The following is an 8567-nucleotide window of genomic DNA, read 5'->3' as shown; positions in this document are numbered from 1 at the left end:
AAAAAAAAAAAAAATTGTTAAATTTCCAAAATCGGTTTTTATATTTAAATTATTGTTTCATACAGTGTTCAATTCCAGCACCACATATCCATCCCTAGATAAATAATTCTCAGGAGAGAATTAATGACGCTTATTGATGTCTATTAACGCCGAGAACCCGAGCACAAAACCAACCAAGTGTACGTAGCCAACGTCATTTCAACTCCTTGATCCAAATGGGATATGCCTATCGTTTTATTGTATTTAACACCCCGGAAACTACTGGTTGCCATGCCAGGAGGTAACTCTAATTGACCCCGCTTGAAAGATCTTGCCGAATGCACCAATAATGCAAAGGATTGCATAAACAGTGGAAAACTAGAGTATAACCACACATTGCAAACATAAACAATGAAGAAAGATGTACTGTAATGACTATCACATTTCTGCCACTTTTTCACAAACAACTGTTGCAAGAAAACTAAAAAGATGGTAATCGTTAAAGATCGCGTCCATCGAGCAAGATGGCCACCTTAGATCGGATTTCATCTACAAATAAAAACGGAGTCAAATACGAAACCAGCACATCCACTAAAAAAAAAAAAAGATTATAAAAAGATTTCTTTCACAAGTTTATGTAAAGCACGTTCTTATATATTATTATTTATTATTATTATTATTATTATTATTATTATTATTATTATTATTATTATTATTATTGAAATCCTTTGAGATGGGTAATTTGTGTATTTATTTAATTTATTGGCGGACTGTTATCCTCATCTTTATAGTTGTTGTTGTTGTCTCACCACGTTCGCCCAACTAATTCTCCGGCCTGCTTTGGGTATGGATTAAAACCGCTATCTTCAGACGATGCTCACCTCAAACCGAGAGAGGCATTGAGTCTCTACGGTTACAGATGAGCATTGTCTGAAGATAGTGGTTTCAATCCTACCCAAAACAGGCCAGAGGAGTAGTTGGCCGAAACGTGGTGAAAAAAAACAAACTATGGAAGGCAGTACTTACTGTGAATACAGTTACAAGACTCAGTATTCCTATCCCGTTGTAGTTAATCACCTGATGAAGTCTAGAGGATGAACTGGTTGAAAGGTCGTGAAACAACAACAACAACAACAACAACAACAACAACAACAACAACAACAACAACAACAACAACAACAACAACTATGAAGATGAGGAGGATAGTCCAGAAAGAAATAAAATAAATAGGAAAATTCTTTTATAATAATTTACAAAATTATTTTATTTTCAAAATTTAAATCTTTCAAAGGTTTCAAAAAATTTCAATGAAGTATAAAAATATTTCGACGATGCAAAATCGTGTTTAGGTTTTTATCTTTTTATTTTTTTTCTAAATTTTAGACACTACTAGGTGGTAGCCCGGCGTTTCCCGGTCGTACAATAAACTAAAACGTGATATTTTAATTTATGCAGATTGTGTATGTATTATTATAAAATGAGTCATCTATTGATTATTATATATATATATATTGCCCGGTTGCAAGTTATTAAATTAAATTTAAAAAATGATAATGTCGTTCATCAAATTCCGTCTGTGATAGTTTACAATATCACGTCAGCTGATATTTGGGCTTGATGATGAATGCTCTGGAAAAGTCACTTTTAGATAATATGTAATTGTTTGGGCGTGCTAAGTAATTTCCTAAATAAACTGTAGTTTATTACAAACTAGCGGGGGTACCCGGCGTTGCCCGAGTGTTTGTTTCCGGGACGGGGGGGGGGAGTTTTAAAAAATGTTATGGTAGGTAAGTAGGAAGGATAAAACCCGGAGTCATGAGTAAAAGTAGGAAAATAAAGTGTGAAAAAAAAAAAAAACAAACAAAAAAACATCTGCAACGTTAACAGTTCGGCCACCAAGAAAAGTTCATTCCAGTTGTTTAGGAAAAAAAAAAAAGCGACTACGGTAGGTCGGCGCGAACGTGAAAATATAATGTGAATTGTCCAGCACGCTAACCACTATACCACAGAGCACTGCAGCTTAGTTTAGTGATTTTAAATAACTTCACATGAAAGAACTACGAAGCCAAACCGGTGTTCTCTTCTCAACTGTTCCTTGTGAACGATCCCCAAACGGTGTTAAGTGGTAGCAGGGGGAGGAGGAATTTATTAGAGAGAAAATATTTTACCACTTCCATTGATCTTAACCGATTTTGGCCGTGACTTCTCAGCAGAAAAAGTATAGAAATCTAAGATTATCGAGGAATTTGAGAAATAATAAGCCTATAACACATCTCAGATATTGTTCTGCCGTTTGTGCATATTATATTTGCATGAAATATCTTGATTTTTAATCCTATTAATGTCAAAATCAGCGGGAAAAATGAGTTCATTTTATTTGTATATAATAATAATAATAATAATAATAATAATAGAAGAAGATAGAAGATAGAAGAGAAGAAGATAGATAGAATAGATAGATAGAATAGAAGATAGATAGAAGAAGAGAAGAGAAGAGATAACATAGTACAACAATAACTAATAAAAATTGTCTAATCAGAAATAATGTTTGCTGGCAACACGAACTCGGACAAATACATTGTGGACACTGCAAAGGCTTCTGCAAAGACTACAATATCTCTCCCTACCGTGCTAGAAAGATAATCACACTTCTACAAAAGCACCGTTCGCCCATCCATGAGGCATTGTTGCCATATTAGGGCTGATGCACCTACCATTAGTATCTCAATCTACTGTCAACTAACCTCTTGTTTTACAAGTATTTAATAGAATGCGCTCTGATGAATTCATAGCACTTGTGCCCCCTAGATATACATAAAACGTTCGCAGAAAATAGACGTCTAGCTACTCCAACGGTCAACAATTTTACATACGCTCCAGCTGTGCCTAAAACCAAACGAACATTCCATGAGTAGAGTTTCTTTCCTAGAACTGTCGGTATCTGGAACATAATTCCGTGGGACTGCTTCCTAGCTGACTATAACATGGTCGCTATCATAATATACGATTTCTTCAGACTACTAGACTTTGGAATTCTTTCCATTTCGCTCTTCGCTAACTGTACTAACATGCAGAAGATTAAATGTAATGTGAACAAACATCTCGATCATCTCCTTGCTTAGTTCCCTGTTAAACACGATCCAGAAATAGTAGCCCCTTACGTTCAACTGGCAATATGCTTTGTTGGGTTGAGCAAGATAAACATCCAACTCCGACATAATATTATTAATATGGAAGACTAGCTGGACGCCCGGCGTTGCCTGGTCGTATAATAAGTTTTAACATGATATTTACATTTTTGTAGATTTGGTATCAGTTCTCTATTGAATATTATATATTATGAGGAATAATTTGCCCGGTTGACTAATTCGCAAAACTTAAAAAAAAAATAATGATAATGTCGTTCATCAAACGCCGTCTGTGTTTGTTTACAATATTATGTCAGCTGATATTTGGGCTTTACGATGAATGCCTTGGAAAAGTTACATCTGATTAATGTTTAATTAAAAAAATATGCAAATGAAGAACTGATTTGCGGCGATTTTAAATGGATCTTTTATGGTAAATTGAACTCATAAACAAGAATAAAATAAAATGGTGAAGTACACTCGAGCTTGAATAGGAGGACCATTCGATCTGCAGTCGGATACTCTACCACTGAGCTATATCTGCAGATGACAATAATTCTGCTTTTTTTTTGTTTTTTTTTTTGTTTGTTTTCTTAAAAAGAAATGATTTTCTGAGAATTATCTCCCTTGGCCGTTTGTTTTTAATCTATAAGAGAAGAAAGACAATTTTTAAGATCTGATTTTTTTCGATTTTTGATCCTTATGGAATGAATTTATGTACAAAACATATCTAAGAACACTGCCGGACATATAAATTACTTTGTGCGAAATTCGCAAAATATAGGCTCAGTTATTTCAGAACCTATGAGGAAGCAACGCACACGCACGCAGTGACTTTTATGCAATAGTAGAGACCGATAATTTCAAAGATCATGTTATTTTCATTGGGAAGCCATTCATTGACAAGCATCCAACTCGACCAATACGAGACCGGTGAGTTAATCCGTTGTCTTCTTTACCAACCTAATTTCCTTGTAGCCTAAAATACAGACGATGTTGCTCTACATCTCGGCTGTCTTCATTAATCCCGTTGATCTTATTTATTTAAACGAGCTAATTATCCACAACAAGCGTTGGGGGGGGGGGAAGGAGGGTCGTAAGTTATCCGTATCAAATTATTATTAGTAACGACGCGAATGTCTGTTACTTTGCTGCTGTTTTTGTATTCTTAGCTGCAATAACAGACTTATCAGCTCAATTTCGAAGCCAAGAAAATAAAACCGACCTGGTTTATTTAATTTGTAATATAATAATAATAATAATGATAATAATAATAATAATAATAATAATAATAATACTCATAATCTTCCTATTTCAACACACACACACACACACACACACACACACACACACAAATGGCTAAGAGAAAAAAATGCTGCCTATATATATATATATATATATATATATATATATATATATATATATATATATACTAGCATGGGTGCCCGGCGTTGCCCGGGTGTTTGGAGGTGTATGCTGAGCAAAAAAAAAAAAAAAAGAAGGTCAATATTTTAAACTTTGACCCCTATTATGACCCCTTAAAATTTATTGTTTTGGACTCAAATCAAGTTATTAAGTTAGATCCATGTCCAAGGAATCTTTATCTAAAATTTCAAATGTTTGGACCCAAAATTGTCGGAGGAGTTTGGTAGAGTTCTCAAAGGTCAAATCGTTGAACTTTGACACCTTAACATTTCCAGTTATACTGTAGCTGGAAATCTTGTGAAGTAGCCCTTTATGCCATACCTTATCGAAGGCCTTTGATATGTCAAGAGCACTTGTCCTAGAAAAGAAGCCTTTGTCGAGAGATTCGCTAATCCTATGAGATATAACTGTTAGCACATCTGCGGTAGATCTTGCAGAACGGAAACTATATTGCGTGTCACGAAAAAGGTTATTTCTGCTGAAGTGGTTGACTATTTCTGTATTTAATATGGATTCCAGCAACTTACTCATGACACACAGGAGACTTATTGGTCTGTACTGAGAGGGAGATGACTTATCGCCTGAATTCTTAAATACTGATGAGGTTTTCCAGGATGTTGGAAAGCACTTCTTAAGGCAATGCTTAAAGAGTTTTGTAAGTTGGGGGGCAAGTTCTGGTTGAAGTTTTTTTAACACATTAATTGGGATGCCGTCAGGGACAGTTGCTTTACTGGAATCAAGGTTTTTTATTAGCTTGGCGACCGCACGCACAGATATTTGTATGTTACCTTAGCGAGTTGTGTGTTATAGAAGGAAATACGGGGAGTTGATGGCCTTTGTCGCATAGGGTAGAATAAGCTGCAACGTTCTTGGCAAATAGTTTGACCTTGTCTGATGCTGACGAGATGACCTTAGGTTCATTGATAATGGTTGGGATAGAACGCACGCTTCTGGTCAAGATCCTATTTGTTATTTGCCAAAACTGGTGGGAACCAAGCCGCTGATCAGCTACTTTGGATTTAACGGACTGAGCATATAGATCTCTAGCATTTTTTATTACTCTTTTACAGTGGTTGCTTGCGTTCCTGAAAGCCCTTTAATGTACTTAAAAAAAAACTCCAGAATTTTAGTGAATTGTTACCTGTTGTTGAAATTTCACAAAATATCTAAATTTTTGCAATAGATGTTCACTCCCTTTTTTATCCGGTCCACATAAAAGTAAATCAAACTTAATTTAGCCTACATTTTGACACTTTGTGCCTAAAACATGTGTTATAAAATTAATAGGGACCAGTTTATTAGTTTAAAAGTGAATCTATGAACGTGAAAATATAAAACATATACACATACCTAACTTTATCTATATATCTATAAAAGTGAAAGTTTCTGTGTGTCTGTCTGTGTACATTTCCCTACGCAATCTCTGTCAATTTTAAGTCTACAGACTCGAAAATTGATATACAGGGTACTGAGATTTGGAAATATCTTTGTAATCAGTTTTCGGCCAGAAATTTGGCGATTAAGGGGCCAAAGTTCAACAATTTGACCTTTGAGAACTCTACCAAACTCCCCCGACAATTTTCGGTATAAACAATTGAAATTTTAGATACAGGTTCGTTCGACATGGATCTAACTTACTAACTGATTTGAGTCCATAAAATAAATGTTAAGGGGCCATAATAGGGGTCAAAGTTAAAAAAAAATGACCTCTGCGGTCTCTACCAAATTACTCAGAAAATTTCTGGTCTAAACATTTGAAATTTGACATAAAGAATATTCAGGGATAGGGCTAGCTTTTTAATCGGTTTGGGTCGAAAATTTGAGCTACAAATATATAAATCTATATATGTTTGCATGTCTGACTAAAACTTTCGACAGAGGTGACAGATTCTCACAAGATCAGTATCGTTTTGAAACTCGACCCTTCAAACGACAAATACTGAAAAATTGACTATAAACATTACTTTTTTCACCCTCAACTGGGCACTTTTCTACAGGAGGGGTCACTTTTTACTCCGAAATTTTCGATTGTCTAGCCTTAATTTAAACCTACGTCACATCCGAGTTGACGGTGGTCGTAACAGCAAAGACGTCACGTTTTCTTCCCATTGTTTTCCTCCTTCGTGGTACGGGTTTGAGCCTGCCTTCCTACTACCACTTTTTTTTTGTTCAATATACACCTCCAAACATCCGGGCAACGCCGGGCAGCCATGTTAGTATATAATATTTATTGAAGTGCACACAATGGACTATTTACATCGACATTTTCTTCAAGATTATTCGTATTCGGGAATTTGCACGGGATTTCGAACGGAACCCTTTATTTAATCCACGGAGGTAGTATGCTCTCGTTCCGTCAGCCATGACTCGATAGAAGTCCTAAGTAATTCGCAATTGTATATTTTTTATCGATCGAATCTTCAATCTTCAAAAAGATGATAACTTTTAACTGAATTTTATCCTCTACGTCATGCTGGCGTAGTGGATAAAGTACAAAAATCCAGTTGTAAGTCACACTCTTCTGGAGGTTGAAGGTTTAATTTTCAGTGCGGCTGACACTCAAAATGCTTAGGACTTCTACCTAGTCATGGCTGACGGACGAGATCATGCAATCCCCGTAGAAAGAATAAAGGGTTTCGTTCGAAATTCCGTGCACATTCCCGTGTTCGACAGAAAGATTCCCGAGTTCGGCAGCAAGATTCCCGAGTTCGACACGATACACCTGCAGATGATCGTAGGTTACATCGATCGAAAAGGTATACAAATAACACCCAAGATGAGAACAGTAATCTAATGAATTCAAATAATACGAATAATCACTCCACATATAAAAAATTCGAAAACATAATTCTCGGGTTTTGTTTAGTTTTTAGTGTGATTATATATATAAAAATATATGTACTACCCTGTGCAGAGATTGGACTCGCAACTTTGGATTACGGGACTTCTGTTAACTACATCTTTCCCCGCCCTCATTAGCATTTCCTATTTGAATGAAAAGGTACAAGTTTCTCTCCATACTGACCGAAAGGTAATTTGCTTCAATAATGTGTTTTAATTGGTTAGGTATCTAATTGATAGGTTTAAGACAACAGCATATTCTTTTCATTGTTTTGGCACTCGAGTATATACCTGTTGATATCTTATATGTTTTTATATAAAGTGATGTGGTTCTCGGTTGATTAACTGTGTCGGATATATACTCGAGAGTCAAAACAATGATAAGAATATTCTATTGTTTTAGACTTATCAATAATATTTTAAATTTGTACATTTTTACAAGGACTTCCACTTTCTTTTTTAGCCATTTTACATAAAATTAAATCAAACTAAATATAACCCACATTTTGACACTTTACGCCTAGCACATGCATTTTCAGGTTCATAATGATATGTCAAATAAATTTGTCTATGACTGAACATTTGACATGGAAGTATACGAACATGTACACTTACCTAACTTTATATATCATATCATTTATATTCATGCAATCGACTATTTACATCGGCAGTTTCTTCTTGTTTAGCATAATTTATTTTTAGGTGTGACTAGCCTGGGTGCCTGGCGTTGCCCGGGTGCTTGGAGGTGCGTGTTGAGCAAAAAAAAAAAAAAAAGTGGTAGTAGGCAGGCAGGCAGGCTCGAACCCGTACTGCGAAGGAGGAAAAGAACGTGAAAAAAAAAAAACAAAAAAAACAAAAACAAAAAGCGTGCCGTCTTTATGGTTGCGTCCATCGCCAAACATGAAGTGACGAAGGTTTAAATTAAGGCTAGTCAATCGAGAAGAGGAGATGACTTTCGAAAATATCGGCGAAAAAAAACGACCCCTCCTTGTAGAAAACTGCCCATTTGAGGGTGGATGTTTTAAGCCAATTTTTCGATATTTGTCGTCTGAAGGGTCGATCTTCAAAACAATACCAATCTCGTGAAAACCCGTCTCCTCTGTTGAAAGTGTTAGACATACTAATTGCATCATCTTTACAGACGTTAGCCATCCAAATATTCCCTACCAACCTCATCATAGTTATCAGGTCAAT

This window comes from Euprymna scolopes, chromosome 29, assembly GCF_053919585.1.
Source record: "Euprymna scolopes isolate OS-2025 chromosome 29, ASM5391958v1, whole genome shotgun sequence".
Classification (NCBI taxonomy): domain Eukaryota; kingdom Metazoa; phylum Mollusca; class Cephalopoda; order Sepiida; family Sepiolidae; genus Euprymna; species Euprymna scolopes.
The sequence above is the reverse complement of the archived record's forward strand: the minus strand, read 5'-3'. Positions refer to the sequence as shown.